The 16,578-nt window shown below is 41.2% G+C and overlaps 1 protein-coding gene across 2 annotated transcripts in view; it reads right to left on the bottom strand.

The window, feature by feature from the left end:
• rhbdf1a (rhomboid 5 homolog 1a (Drosophila)) overlaps positions 1–14,192 on the bottom strand; it is a 36,113-nt gene extending 21,921 nt beyond the window's left edge. For both annotated transcript variants that reach the window (XM_074697075.1, XM_074697076.1), the window contains exon 1: positions 13,791–14,192. The gene's annotated coding sequence lies outside the window, so the exon portion shown is untranslated. The remainder of the gene's footprint in view (positions 1–13,790) is intronic.
• Between the last annotated feature and the right edge of the window lie 2,386 nt (positions 14,193–16,578).

Raw genomic sequence — 16,578 nt, 5'->3', positions numbered from 1 at the left:
CACAAGTAACTCGATAAGGCTCCATACAGTAACAAAAGAGTTGTGTGTACACTCCATGAGCACTTCAGTCAGATCAGGTAACACCCTGTTGAACCAGCCCGCAGTGAAACAGCCTTCACCACTTTTGGAAAAAAAAAAAATGCAGTTGATAAGCAGTTAGCGTTTCAGCTGCCAGACCTCTTTGTTTGCCATAGACGCTTATCTTCCCTACACTGTATCTCCAGCTGCTCCCTGTGAGGAAGCGAATGCCCACCGCAGAGTGGGAAAATTTAGCAGCTCCTGAAACCACACCACTTTGAAAGAAGAAGAAGAAGAAGAAGAAGAAGAAGAAGAAGAAGAAGAAGAAGAAGAAGAAGAAGAGGGAGAGAGAAGGCATGCGTCTGACAAACCTAATGAAATTCAACAGGACTGTGACACTCCCCAGGACCAGGCTAAAACTGGAGGCTAACACAGAACTGTGTTGGACTTTTAAACAAACAGCTGAAATACAGCTGCGGTCGCATGTCTGGCTCTGTCTCTGGTTTGATACCACAGTTTATTCTGCTCATAGGGTTTGAGGGATGTTAAGAAATTAGATTAGAGTGAGAAATGTTTGACATGATTGAGTTAAAACAAGTGGATTCAAAAAGCCATGCTGCGTAATTTGTTATTTCATAGATTATCACATGGAATCAAATCTGAATGTTGTTTTTTTGTTACTCTGCTTTCTTACCAATATCCTGGCAGCATTTAATACTTGATTCTGATTGGTCATAACTAAATAACAATGGTAACGTACTCAGAGAGCACAAACCTTCACCAAGCATATTGCAATTGTGACGCAACACTTTAGTTCTACTTTAATGTTATACTCCCTTTCAGCAGACTGTCTGATACAATTTGGTGTTAGTTGCAGGTTTGTACGATAATTTGTTACCTCACAGTGTTGAAAATGATGTTGACCCAGTGCATATTTCATATTCCAGATCTTAGTATCCAGAATATTGCAAGGATCTGGATTGTTCTTATACATTTGTCAGAAATTATGGTGACCTTGTTTTATACTGTTTTGCAAAGCAATCCAACCATTTATCGTGGAGTTTTATACACATATGGTTAAAACAGCCCTATCTAATGATAAAGAATCCCTTAGAAAAGTCCTGGATCTAGACAGTGATCCTGATCAACTCCAAAATTTAATCACTTTTTCTTCATCCCATTTTGAACATGTCCTGAAAATTTCATCTAGATCCGTTGGTTACTTTTTGAGTTATGTTTTTCACAGACAAGCAGACAAACTCCCCAAAACATAACCTCCTTGGTGGAAGTAATTAATCATAAAATACAAAAGCAATGCCAGGAACAACAACGGCCTGTATAACCAGACCACTTTACTAATGGTGAAGAAAATAATGGATAAGTGGTTTGCATGAGCCAGGCTAACGCCCCAACAGAGCATCACATTTAATGGCGATGACACCTGTTCTGCTGCCTAAAGAATGTTGGATGCTGTGCTTATGTGTTATCGTCTAAGAAGCAATATCCAAAGAAGATGGATATTCTGAAACCAAACGAGTTGCTTGAAAAAGTATGACAAGCAGAGCTACACAGAGTAAAGGTGGGCGTATCGATCTAAATATTGATAGTATCAATACCAAGATGAGTATTGGTATCGGATCGATACTAGGGTGATGAGATCGATACTGCAGTTTCTCTTATGTCATCCAGCAATTTACTTTACTTTCCTCCATCTGCTGCTTCTCTGTGCAAATGGGAGGGACCTTTTTGTTATTTTACACTTGTGAAACACAAACTTGTGATAACAATTGTGGTGGTAGAATAATTATTTTATTACTTTTATACAGTTAAAATTTTGTTCTATTGTTGGGGTTAGTTAATAAAAAGCATTTTTATTTCCTAAAACCTTTGTGCTGTGTTCTATCATTATCATAATCATAATCATAATCAAAATCAACCAACTCAGGGCAAAATCACAAAATTATTCAATGATCACTACATTTCATGTAAAAAGTATCGGTGTCGGTATCAGTATTGGCGATACTAGCTCTGTATTTACTTGGTATCGAGTCAATACCAAAATTCTGAGTACCGCCCACCTCTAATACAGAGAATTAAGATTTAGGAGACACAACAGTTTTCAAGTTAACGGATGAGATTAAGGAGGCAATCGAAGTCTCAAACTGGCAAGGCTCTCAGCCGTCTGCAAGGTTCTCTTAACTTTTATGCATCTGGACACAGTTACCATTTGCCATGTTTATTGCTGTTTATGTGTAATAGTTTAATGTGTAATGCTTTCACGTTGCAATTAATGAACTGGGCAATTATTTGCAATTGCATATGTGGCCAGTGCTATGGCCAAACGGGCTGTTCCATAACTGCACTTTGAGACTAATGGTCCTGTTTGTTTGATGACTGGATGTGCCTACAGGCCCTGATCATGCACTGGAACCCTTATAACCACACTTCTCCCTGTTGACAATGTGGTAAAAATGAGCGGACAAATTTTAGCATATGGGTATAGCCTAGCAGCCTAGGTTACATATCTCATGAGGCTAGCCCTTGAGTGGCTGCCCAGGTTTAGTTCCACCTGTGGCACTCATGTCCTGCCTTCTCGAGGTAAAGGCTGGAAAAACATCCCTCACCTGGAGATGGGATTCTGTTATTCCGTATTTGGATTCTATGGAAATAAAAAGGACATGTGCGATGCAACAACCACTATAGATGAAATTACTCAAGATCTACATATGCACCTCTGGCGAAACATCATCAGGAGATCTATAACACAACTATCAGACCTCTGACAAGGCTCCGAAGTATTTCTCACCCCTTCACTGACCCTGGTTTGATGCAATACCTGAGATTTATTCTTTCCAAAGAGAAGACACATTGGACTAAGTATCTTGCAGCGCCCTGCTCCACACCAAGAAGTGTGCTGAGACTCCAAACAAGTGCCACATTGTCTATAGGAGGTTTGACATTCTCTCATTAAGTGAGTAAGAAGAGAGTCTCAGCAGCAGCGTGCCCCAACAACATGTGATCCCCATCTAAATAGTTTCCAGCATGATATCAGCCTGAATCAGGCCAACAAAAGGCTGCATTGTGTGTCCTTATGTGGACCAGGCTGAACAGCGGTCATTGTGCAGCCTGATTGCAGACAAGAAAAGCAAAAACAGGCTGAAGTTTTCATTTCGTCTTCAATGGAAAAGGCTCACTAAGCAAATTCCCAGCTGAGATGATTCCATCAAGTTGAGTCCTTTATGGTTCAGGAGGGATGTTGGATAAAATGGGCTGGATGCATGGACAAAGTGTGTATTCATGCTAATCTGATTAAGTCATGAAAACAGGAGGTGATGTTACTAAAACAGCTGTTAAAGTTTTGCTTTATCTCATCAATCAGCAGGGTTAAAATACTTCACCGAGATGATCCATCAGTGTAGTCACCTCACATCCTCTGTGTGTGAGACCACCAGCACACAGAGAGGTCGGCTTACTGCTTATTTTACCGAGGAGCTCCAGGAGGAAGGAAGTGCCGAGTAGAAGAGGGGGAGACGTGCAAGCCAAGGCAGGAAACACACTGCTGACCAGACGCATTTTCTGTGTCCGGTCCACACAGCCACGGAAACAACATACACTGGCTGACATGCACAGGGACACATCCACACCGCACATGTAAACATACACATTCTATCTACGATGAGTCAGACGTCATCCTATACGTGGAGTGTAAAGCGCCTGGTCTGGGTCAGGCCTGCCCGCCCACTCCTGCCTGATGCAGAGCAGCCAGAGAGTTGGGGGTGAGATCTCGGTGTAGTGTGACATTGAGGCTGACACGTCTTTTGAAGAGAACAGATGAAGTGTGGGCTGTAAGTGCTGGGGTTGTGGGATTTAGTGGAATTACCATGGATTCAACCAGAGATGACAATGGAGGTTGTCAGGTCTTTTACAATACAGATATTTCCAAAGTTAATCTCAGAGTTTGCACTTAAAAGATTTTAAAAAAGGCAGCAGAATGATTAATTCTCCTCACTTTTTATTTAACTGTACTACACCAAAGCTTAGCCTCTATAAAACGTAACCCATTGCATATTTTTAAGCTGAGATGTTGAGACATCTTTGGCAAGTTGGAAAACCCCTCTTCAGCTGTTTTTGTCTTTATCTTGTTGAAAACAGCTGTTGGCCTTTCACACCCAAAATCCCTGCGTGATTTCTCTAAAGTATGTCCAAATTCAAGAGCAGAGGAGGAACAGAATGTGGGAGGGGTTATAATAAAACAAAAGTGCATTTCAAAATAAGTGCACATCAATCAATCACCAAATTCAAGTTTTCAAAAGTTTTCCAATTCACCTCAAACACATCTAAATAAATCCCTGCACTGTGAAGGGAATTTCACTCAAGAGGCTCAACCTTCAAATCAAAGTCTAATTGGGCTTATCATACCTCATCAATCACTCCAACCTTTCACCTCATCTCATTTCTGAAATTCGTAAAACGCCTCTGATGGATGCAACCTTCAAACTCACTTTCAGAAAATGTCTTTCAGCCAGATTTACACACGCCTGTGACAGTCGGAAGTACAGATTATTGATTGCATTGATTTCCACCACTACAGGGTGTGAATATGTGTACACATTCACACGTGTGGGCGGTTGAGTATGTGTGTCTGCCAGCGTGTAGTGTGACTTGTGTAGGTGTGCACAGCCTTAGATAAGAGTCAACTGAAGGGCGGAATTTCAATTAAGGCCAAAATCACCCCTCTGCACAGAAGTGCGTGTGGTGTCACGCTGTACAAACTGGATTTACTCACAGGTAGGAGGATTTTATTTTTGCTCATTCAGCAGCTGCAGAGGCCTGTTCGCTTTCAGGTCTCTATATAGATAGCAGGGTCCAGAAACCATTTCTGTTTACCACATAAGTAGTAAATATAGGTGGCATATTGGATTTTGTTTCATTTTTTACCACAGAAGGTATACGGCTCAAGGAGTCATCAGTAATATTAATCCATCACCAACAAAATCTATCTGGTAGGTTGTGACTTATGGAGGATAAATACGCTTTTTCACAGCTACAGCATGTGGTGAGAAGAGCACACAAGTCATTTCACCTCACATCGACTACAGCATCCCCTCTGTTCAGAATAATGTGCGTAACAAACAAAAATGAACTTTACAATCACTTCTCTGTCTTTTTAAAATGCACCCCACAGGAGGAGTCTGTGGGTGTGATGATAACTAGGTCACTGCTGGGGTAAGGTATTGGGTCATGATGCATTACAGCAGAGGTTGAATGATGACGATTGTTAAGAAATGACTCAGACAGATTTGGGGTGGGATGTCGGTCTTACTGTAAAAAAAAAGGGAATTACTCATCGAGGCTACTATCATATTTTTCCTTGCTCCCAGATTTGTCAGTGACCTTTATCTTTATTTCTAAAAGATGTGTACACAATATACATTACTGCTGACTCTCCAGATGTAATTGTCCCAGATTGCTGTTTGGGCTTTTGTGGAACATATTAACAAGTAGGTTTCTGGGCCTTCAAGTTTAAATACTGGATATACACCCCAACCAGGATACACCACATTTGGAACATTGCACCTTGTTACCAAACACCTTTTCACATGAAATCCTAATGGTAAAAGAAAGGATTTAAACCAAAGTAAAACCACAGACTGTATATCATTTATATTATATGGCCATAATGTTTTGGTGCACATCAACAGGGCCTTTAGCCTCTTCACAGACAGCTACAGGGTGCCTGTCTGTCAGTCCAGTCTGCCATGCTCTTAAACTCCAAAGTTTAATAACTTAAAGGGGCTGTGAGAACTATCTGGAAAAGCTAGTGTTTTTCCAAGAATAAAGACTCTATTTCCCATTAGCACCTTGGATCACTGTCGGAAAGACGTGACTCTTATGTGTGCAGTTATTTTGCAAATGAAGGAAGATTGGATCTTGAAGTTTCTTCGTTCAAGACAACCTAATACTGGATACAATGTGACAAGGTAACATATTCATTAATGGTTACTTTGCACAAGGGATCCACTAATTATCGGTCAAGCAGATTATTGGCACTGATATTCAGCATTGTGAGGCATATCGGCGTCAGCCTTTTGTTGAATTCGAAGGCCAATAAAAAAAAAAATTAAAACTATGTTTTTGTTTTGTTTTTTGCATTGTCCCTCCCACAGTTCCATCTGATTGGCTGTCATCAGAGCCATGTCTCTGATGACAGCCAATCAGCAGTTAAAGCTGTGCATGCACAGTGCTCACAAACACTGGGGAGAGGAGAAAAGCTCGAGTGGAGAAACTCCTGGCAGCAGCTATATGTTTTAAAGGCAAGTTTCCTAGTCCCAGTTTTTATAAGTTTTCATTTAACTTTATAAGATATGCTGCTGAGCCTGGGAGCTGTTAAATAAACATATGCTTTAAGGCATTTAAATGGAGCTAAGTGTTTCCGTTTGTATTGTTTAAATTTTTGGTGCCAATATTTTTTCTTTACCGCAAATAAATATCATCTCCAAATATTGAAGCACTGTTGTCACATTAACTAGGTTTTCTTTCTGTCTAAATTCTTGCTTGTGTTGTACGCCGCTTTGGACAAAAGCGTCTGCTAAATAAAACTGTAGAACTGTAAATTGGATAGTTTCATTTACTGAAAAATACAAAATTTTAATATTGTAGGAACATAAAACTTATGTTAGAGAAATGAGTGATCAAACAATCACAACGTACTATTTGAAGCTTCCTGTGTCTGTTGCATCCAAGACAAAATAAACTCATGCAGTAATTATTAAACAAGCTTGAAACAGACAGATAATTCCAAGAAAATAAGAGGTCATCCTAGGGGAATAACCAGAAGTGCATTCAGGGTCTCAAGCAGGGATCAGGGAGATATTAAAGTTGAAGAGATGGGGAGGAGGACGAAAGTAAAGCAGTAGTTCAGACGGGCCAAGAGCTCCATGGAAAACTCTGCACAAAGGCACAGGAAGATCTGAGAAGGCCAGGGCAGGTCCTTTGGGACCGTCACAGTCCCACTGAGGGGGAGGCCTTCTCAGTCTTTGTCTGCTGAAATATGGCCTGTTTCCCCCACAAAGTCCCAGAATAGACATGTAGGGACTCAGTCTTACTTTGCTCATTTTGAGAGAAAGCAAATATTGTTAAGCAGGAGGCGAGGAATGATGAGGAAATGTAATATTGGTGAGGAGACAGAAAGTCTAATTCAGGCTAAATGAGAGAAGTGAAACCCACAGAGTGGGCGTAGAAGCCGAGGATAAATTACACTTGATTCCTAATGTTTGTTTTTGCCTGCTTATGAGCAAATCTGCTTCACCACATATTAGAAGTAATGCGTTGTGTCTTCACTATAACTGGGCGTGATCAAGTAGGCACCATAAACGAAAAGGCTTTACATCATTTTCCCTGGCATGCAGCTTTACAAGCCCTGTCAAATGCCAGATGGAAAGGAAAGTTGGCATGAGAGTGATGTGAAGAGAGGGAGGAGAAACGAAGAGCTTAGAGTTACAGGATCAGGTATTTGTTTGAATAACAGCACCTGGCCTGATGCCACGTCAATCTGTGTGACTGACAAACATCAGAAGCAGTCAAACAGATTGGCAAAAATAGATTTGTATGAAAAGAAATAAAAGTCTGTCTCAGATGGTTTTTCAGCACTGAAGTGTTTCATCTTCAGTGAAAGCAAAGAAGCATTGAAACAGACTTGGATCCACCTCTTTTGGAAAAAAAGCATAATAGACAAGTCACAGGGGATCCTAAAATTCACCCTCAAAACACTGCAGCTGTGAGTTTAATGCATCGTGTATGATGTGCCAGACACTTTAAACTGTTCAGACATCAATTTGTGTGCGCTACATTCAGTGAACTTGAGTGAAGCAGTCTGGTGGTGCACAATGACGATTCACAGCCTCTGGCTATGTCGGCTGACTGTGCCACAGACAGAGGGGTGGAGGGGTTAGAGTGAAGGGAGGGCTATCCTATTTAAAACTGCACTCTCATGGCTGCTGTAACAGTGCTGGCACACTGTGTCAGGCAGAATGTTCTTGGTGATGGTCCTCCTGCCTTACAATGATCTGAGAGAAAGTAAACAGACTCAGAGTGCTTTTATGGGGTTCATGAAAAAGGCTTCAAGTACATGAACTTATCAATTACTTATCAATCAGTGACCTATATTTACAAATCAGAAAATTTGGCTTTTGTTGTACCACATTTTAGTCCAAGTTTTCCTGAAAAGTAACACATTTCTGTCTATGCCAGAAACAAGCATTGATTTGTAGTTTTGGTGCATTTTTGACTTTATTTGTATGCGACAGCTGAAGAGGGACTTGAAATGTGATAAACCAGTAAACTCAATCCCAAGTAAAATAATCATAGACTGTATAAAACATGGACGTAGCCTCTGTGATGTCACCCATCTGTTCCTGACACTTGAAGTGAAGCCAATCCGCGGATGCAGCCATATTTCATATGACGCCAGTTGTGAGTTTCCTTTTGAACAGCTACAGGGCACTCGTCAGTCATGTGACCTGAGCTGTGTGCCTCATTGGACAGTCAAACAATCCTAATAACTTCTAAACCGCAGAGCTAGAAAAAATTCACTCACAGTACAGTGTGTGCTAACAGTGAAATCAGCGTTTTAGACACAAGCCGTTTTTTGAACCAGGCTGTAAATATGCTTTTTAATGCCGTAAAAGTCAGTTTTTATGGCTGGGTGTGTATGTGACTCCCAGTCTTTCTGCAGCCAGCCTCAAGCGGATTCTCAATGAACAGCAACATTTAGCACTGACCAGATGTTGCCCCCTGAAAATAATCAAACAAATGGCATCTTTTGGGGGGATTATATTGCTGAGGTAGGACACATCACAGCCCCTGTGTAACTTCTTATTTGCAGTGAAACCGGGATTTTTTTTGTTGCAATATTAGTTATTTTCCACACGTTATTGATAATCAAGTAAACTTAAAGATGCTACGTGGAGGATCTGTTTTAATTGGACTGCCTCGCCACCTTCTGGCCTGGAGTCTCACACACACTGTCATAAAAACATGACTTTTAATAAGGAGTGTGTTTGTTTTTATTTGATCAAGACAACATTTTACCAGATACAACACAACAAGTTAAGGTATTGATCAACAGTTACGTAGCACTGTTGTTTGAAATGTGATAACAAGCAAACGCTGTGATTTTGTACCGTATGTCGATAGCCAGCTATACCTAGCATGACTGACCGCCCAGTGCTCCCTAAGACATGTCCGTGATGTGTAGCATTAGTGAATCCTGCTCCTGTCCTGCCAGTCATCTACCAAGCAGTGCTAACGTAGCCTCACTCTTCATTTTATTGATAGACTCTCAAGTTTGAACAGACCACTGCAAAATAACTGCTGCATGTGGGTTGAAACGAACATTGTTACTAACAGCTTAGCTCTTGTTTTAGCCTTCAGCCCATACTCTATCACTCTCCTGTTTAGCTTTCTTCTGCTCTTCTGTCCTTTTTCTTTCTGACAGTCAGGCTCCTGTGTGCACGGTTACTACAAAACTGGTTGAAGAAATCATTTTCAGCAGAGAAAAAACACAGATCTGTCTTCTTACTTCTAAACTTCGTCGGTCCATGTGGTGTTGTCATAGAGACTTACACGTGCCACGAATCAATTTGGTCCTGTTTGACCCGATCGGGAAGCTAAGAAGTAACATTTCAAAATAACCTATATTGGTGCTAATAATCTAATTTTAAAGTGTGTATTATGATCTCACATCTATCTAGAAGGGAGACTTTTGCAAGATTATTGAGAAACTCCTCTTCTTGTGGGTTAAATCACAGAAGCAGGATGTACCATAGCCCCAGTTTATCATACTACTTACAGTAAAACTAGGACTTGCCAGAAACAGATAAACCAAGGGACGACAAGGCTTATTTGCAGGTGTATTCTACCTGTAGGAGTGACTAACCATCAAGAGGTAAGTTGTAAACAGTGCAGCAAACAGAGAAGGAGATCTTGGTTGGAAGTTGTTTACATCAGAATTCCTTACAAGTTAGGGTTGTTTCAGTTTAGTTACAAGACTGAAATGGCACAAAAAAGTAAAAAAAAATGCTGAATGTTTTTCAAACTACATTTTCTCTGTCCAACTCTTCCTTTGTAGAAAAGAACTGGCCTTTCATAAGCTGACCATGAAGCTGTACTACTGTTGTACAATAACAAGTAAGCTTTGAAATAAAAACCTTTTGTCAAGGGATTTCTCCCACAACTCTGCGAAGCACCTGAGAGCAACATATTTCTGTCTCAAGGAAGCCGGTCAAGACATATTTATTGAGTCACGCCCTCTGAGAGCTCTTCAAACTGCAAGCGGAAGATCAAAGTTCAAAGAGGCATTACTGGCCTTAAGAGAAAAAACACACAACATTCCCACAGGCCAGGGAATTGAGCTTTGTCCTGAGGTTAACCATCCGCAGATACCAAGTCATTGAGAAAAAAAAAGCAATGGGAGCAACAGCACCCTGTAACTACCAACCCCAAAATTAGATGTTTTTCATCCCTGCTTCAGCCTGCTGTTGGCTTAACCAGATAACTGTGAAAAGAAGTTGTAGTAACCTGTATTTTACACTCCACCACACCTCTGATTTTCCAGCAAACCTGTGCATCAAAAGGTTTTGAGCAAATTCTGTGAATGGTGGTTCATGGATTCGTCAGGCCCATGACAGATGAGGTGCTGACTGAGAGGAGGGGCACGGTGGGCTTGCTGGCAGACAGAGGCCTTGGAGGCTCAGAGGTGGACCTGAAATAGCCCTGCTGCTGTATTATGGCATTACATCACATCTGACTTCACTGTCATGGCTGCCGCTGCATCATTGCAGCGTTTGGATGTCATGGGATGTGAAACAATTGGATGCAAGTGCTGCTAGTCACACAGCTGAGCTGAGAGCAAGGAGAGCATTTTGAGATGCAACACTTGGTGTGCTGAATTTCTCAAGATGAGTCGACAAGCAGCAAACAATCACTGAGCAGCCAGTGATGCACGTTTTCTTCTGTTTTTCTGCAGATGTAAAGCTGGAATGGTATCCAACATGTCTGCTTCGCATGCTTATGCACCACTCTTACTTTTTAGTTTTTCGACACATACCACATCACTTGACGAGTAGGGAAAAAAATCTGTTCCCACTCTTGACAACTCTGTCAAAACCGTAACAACATGAAAGAATCAAGGTACGAGCTGCACGAGCACCACTGTGGTTTAGATGAAACACTGCCTGCAGGCTCTCTTGCCATCAATTCCTGTAAAAACCATACCTGACATGCTTTTCAAGCTACGACGTCTGTTTTGAGTCGAGCTCTGGGAACGGTTGTAACCAATATATTTAGCAGCAGGACGGCATGGGTATTGTCTCTGGAGTAGTAGAACAAGTCGGTTTGCATGTTTGACCTCTTCAGGTAGTGCTGCCGTGCCTCATATTCACAAATTGTCACAGGAGGCAGTTCCTGTAGCAGTTTTTACAGGAAGGAGATGCTGGATTTGTTGGCAGAGAAATAACAGGCCCTAAAGTGTCGGAAAGATCTGAAACATTTTGAGGTTAAGTGTTGCAAAATGAGCCTAAAATGATGTGCCTGAGGTGCAAAAATACATGAACACAAATATTACAAATAGAGATACTGGCTTCATCGCAGCTTAACAGCATGTTGAACTTTGTCAGTGTTATTTTTACTTCTTAAATGAGTGTTTAGAGCAAATTAAAGTAAAATGTGTAGAGTCTGAGTTTCTTGGTAAACATGATACTCAGGCTAACAAATTTTTTACTCGTGATGCAGATGTGTTTGCTGGTGAAACAGCCTGGGGTTATTTGGAAAAGCATGTGTTTAGCACACACACACGGGACTGCTCAGCCCAGTGACGCTCATCCCGTCTGTGTTTCAGAGAGCGCTCTGTCCAGGCGAGACCGAAGAAAATGACTAACAATCACGGAGAGAGTACACCCTTGTTCAGGAAACCGGCCGGTTTCAGAGAGTTCTTCCAGGAAATCTAGAGCCGCCGTGTAATCTGAATGAAAACTGCAATCTGCAAAGAGAGCCCCTTCCAAAGTTCAGCAAGTGGGTCCGGTTTACGGCCCATCATCTTGAAGTGATTAGACCACATATGAGAAACATCACTGTGGTGCTGGTGCACAGTGATGCATGCTTTCTGGATGTACGAAAAGAGACGTCTCGTGAAGAAAGAATAAAGGTGTTGCATAATCACTGAGCGTGAAATCCTGCAGCTCTTTAGAGGCAACAGCAAAAAGCCTTTGAACAAGACTGTGATCTTGGCCAGACTGATAGACAGACAGATACCGCGCCATGAGTCATGCAGGCATGACTACAGTGTGGCCCCCTTCAGCAGCCCCCCTGAAAAACTCACATACCAGCCAGTCAACACAGACCGGCCTGGATGGTCCACCTGCCCGAGCAAAGCTACACACGGCTCCCTCCAAGTATCACGTACCCACATGCACCCACATAAACACACACACGCACACATATCGTGAATATTGGAGTAGATACAGAGGATGGGAATGCCTGCCACTATCACACATACGGGCCTTGCTTTATCGGTGTGATTACATCACCCAGAGCCATGATACCCCCTCCCTCCATGTGATACAGTTTCAGGAACACTGGGCACACAAACCAGGCCATGTGGTCCTGTGTCCTGTCTGCCAAAATAACTCAGCAGTTTCTATTACAGTACGTCCACGGTTTCACTCCAGTCTGGCCAGGTATTGTGGGACTTGGGAGTGAGTAGCCTCCCCCATGACAACAACTTTGCACTTTAGCAAACATCCCAAAGCTTTCATCCTTAGATGAGTCAAACCCAGACCTTTAGGTGGCCCCACATGTGTGTGATTTTGTGGAATTTGTGCCCTTTGTCAATGACTGTCTGCCATGACTCACTTGGAGTCACCGTGTGCTAGTGGCTCATGAAAACCGCAATTCAGAAGAAAACAAAGATCCAAGGTTCGAGGTTTGCAGGGGTCATGGAGCAGGTTGGCTGCTCCTTTCGTTCCAATCATGCTGCATTTGTGAGATGCAATGATTGTTGATGAATTCATCAAGGGGTTTGAAGTGGAGGATGGTGATGACTAGGAGGAGGTGGAAGAGCAGAGCAGGGAGGAGGGGGAGGATGACAAAGATGAGTGAGGTCATGGTGTGACTTTAAGCGTGATGTGTTGCAAAATTGTTCAGCGACAGTCATGTGTGATCACTCTATCATAAATTAAAATCTAGGTTCTGATAATCTTCATAAGTCTCCTGGGGAATGAGATCATGTTGCCTGATATACCAGTTAAACAGCACTCTTTGCTACTACGGTGTGGTTCGTGTAAAAATACTAATACTTGGGCCAAGTTCAGTGAAAAAAAAGTAATTCATCCTCTCAGCTTGTGTCAATTCATAAATGAGGCTCATTTAGCACTTCATTGATTCAGTTCAGCATCCGATAACGCAGCCTGTTCACTACTTGACACTTTTTTAAAGGTGATAAGGCCTATAGGTAGACCCAATTAGCCACACCATACAGCCACTTTAAATCACCTTCTTCTACATTAAAGTCCACTTCAAGCAGCACAAATAGCCACCTGCTTATTGCGTTCAACCTGAATGTAAAAGGATCCTATGCCGACCAAACGATCAGTAATTCAATCGACTTGTATGAGCTGGTTTCTCCTCCACGATCACGACGCGCGACCGCTTCCTCCGCTGCCTGCCTTCCGTATGGCAGACGCAGGAGACATTCATGAAATAATGACACAACTTACCCTTAGAACACGCAGCTCAGAAGATCTCCAGCAGTGAGAAAAAATCCGGTTCCACAGATTTTTTTTTCTCCCAAGATAGTGTATGACTCTTTATCACATCATCCTGATAGCAGCAGGAATAAACACGCTTCTTTTTCCAACCCGCAGATGTTTTTCTAAGACCAGCCCGGTGCCGTGATGTTAAATCTGGTCACTCCTGATCACAGCAGCAGCAGTGCGGGCAGTCCAGGCTGATGTATGTGGACGTAATGTCGCTGCCGTCCGGGTCTCTGCTCCCCGCCTACGAATAGAGCATTCCCACACTGCTCCATGGACCGACCCGGGCTAAGTTTTCTTCTGCCGGTTGTAAGCTAATTCAGTTTGACGGAGAGTCAGCCCCGCCCTGGACTGGAGTCGGTCTATGGAGAAGGCGAGTCCGTCAAGACCTCCAACCAATCGGTGCGTACACAGGGAGGCGCTGCTTCTCCCGGTGAACGGAGGTGACTAAGCGATATCCTCCGCCAGAGATGGGTCCGGGATTAACCCGTTTGATACACCTGGATATATAGTTGCTGCGTTATTTTTCCCTTTTATAAAATTTTATTCATTTATATATTTATTTTTTTCAATTTCTGGAATCTCTTGAAGTGTTGGTTTGATCCAAGGTAGCTAATTAATGTTTTAAAATGAAAGAATATGAAAAAAACATTAAATAAATAGATATTATTATTATTATTTATATATTATTATTATTATTATTATTATTATTATTATTATTATTATTATTATTATTATTATTATTATTGATAATAATGATAATAATAATAACAAATTTTACTAAAAACTTAATATATGTATGAATATGGAATATAAAAATATTAAAAATGTGAAAAAAAAAAAGTCGAAGTTGTATTTACCTTGTCTCCAATATTCTCAGCTTAGGTCACAGTTTCAACATGTTAGAGTTATGCTGCATGATTATCATATAAAGCAAATCGATATCCTCTTAAAATAATGACCTAACACATTTTTCAGGATTTTCAGAAACAGAAAAACTCAACCAAATGCTGAATATTTAATAATTATCAATACGAATTGGGTAATAGCTTTTCTAACCACAAAGCCTACTGTAGCCTCAGCAAAATGTTAATGAAGACATTAATGTTAACAATTGTCTATTTAAATTCATGCTAGTCTTTGTCCTAAAAAATAACTTTATTGTTGACACATTTTAGCAAGTCTGTGTAAAAGCCTTGAGTTGCAGACACATGACAGCAGTGTCACATGATTAACCTCCTACTCATGTTCACACCCTGTTTTGCAAATGAAAATGATTTTACAACTTAACTCCCAAACATATTCAGATATATGAACTTGCACATACTGCATGCTGCAGGCCTGGAAAGGGATCTGCTGATGATAACATGGTTCACATGAGCTAAGTAATGTTATCTAGGACTGTACACTGTCACTGACTCTGGCTCTGTCAAGATCATGACAAAAACTGGACGATGAAGCAATAACTGTATACAGCACCCAAAGTGAAAAACAAAGCTTTATTGCAGATTAAGTGACCTGATTATAACTATGAAATGGAGCAGAAAAGGCAAAAATTGGTGCACACACATTTATCAGAATGCAGGGAAAAAATGATGTTTGCAGGTCATAATATTTAAAAAAAAAATCATCATATATTCTAGATCTCAAATCCTGTCAATTACACAATAGAAAAAAATAAATGAATAGATTTTTTTTTTTAAATGCTGACATATATTCCCCATGTCACCCACCCCTAATTTAGAGTTTGATGATGTTCATGAGTGTAACACTGCAGAAAACTGATTATCAAACACTGTAGGTATAGCTAGGAGATGTGATGGAGCCACAGGCATTTGAAATGATACGAGACTGTATGTTAATATCATTTGGATTTGGAGAAAAAAAAAACTGTTACACTTGAGCAGCGTTCCTCTGCAGAGTCCCTTCAATGTCTGGGTTGTCATTACACAGATAAATAGAATTCTGAACGTGGCACAAATAAAAAGTGACCATAAAAGTAGCATCAACACCACTTTGCTCTCTACTGGAATAGAAAAGATTTCAGTGATGATATAAATCCTGTCTGCATGCATAGTCTCCAAGTGTATACTACTGCTCTCTCAAATGAAAAGACCATTTCTGTGCATTCCATCATGGTTTCACTGAAAGCGCCGAGCCACCTGGGAAAATCCTCCAGGAGAGAGATGGATGTGAGTAAGCAGAAGGTTTCTGAGGTGCTGACAGGGGGCACCAAGTAAGCACTTCTGCTTGGATGGGGTTTCGAGGCAAAAGCAGCTCAGGTTCTCGGAAACATCTTCTCCATGACTGCTTTGAATTTCTTTACGATGAAGACCGAACCTCCACACTGGATGTGGCGGCATGTTTCTGTTATTCCAATGAGGGAAGACAGGATTCGTTCTGGTTTGAGTGCTGACTGGGGGACTGTTTGACAGCACTGCAGCACCTGAGTTTTTCACTTAATGGTTTCCTTACCAAAGAGGGGCAGTAACAAAAGGAAACCACGTTAACATAATTTATACGCCATAACAAGTCTTGAATTTGGATTCTGTAAATTACATATTTTTTGGGAGCGTAATGACCTTGAACTATAAAAACTGAAAATCTTGGTCATTTTGCAGGAGGGTCCCTTCCAGACAGCTACAGCTCTAATAATCTTGATGTATCACAATGAAATCAATTAAACTATTATTTAATTATTTATTTAAATTGCTGAATTATTGTTGTTTTGATCTGTTTTGACTTTAGTGGC

This window comes from Halichoeres trimaculatus, unplaced genomic scaffold (assembly GCF_033239565.1).
Source record: "Halichoeres trimaculatus isolate MK-OKI-2021-1 unplaced genomic scaffold, fHalTri1.1 fHalTri1_scaffold_20, whole genome shotgun sequence".
NCBI classification, from domain to species: Eukaryota; Metazoa; Chordata; class Actinopteri; order Labriformes; family Labridae; genus Halichoeres; species Halichoeres trimaculatus.
The sequence above is the reverse complement of the archived record's forward strand: the minus strand, read 5'-3'. Positions and strand labels throughout refer to the sequence as shown.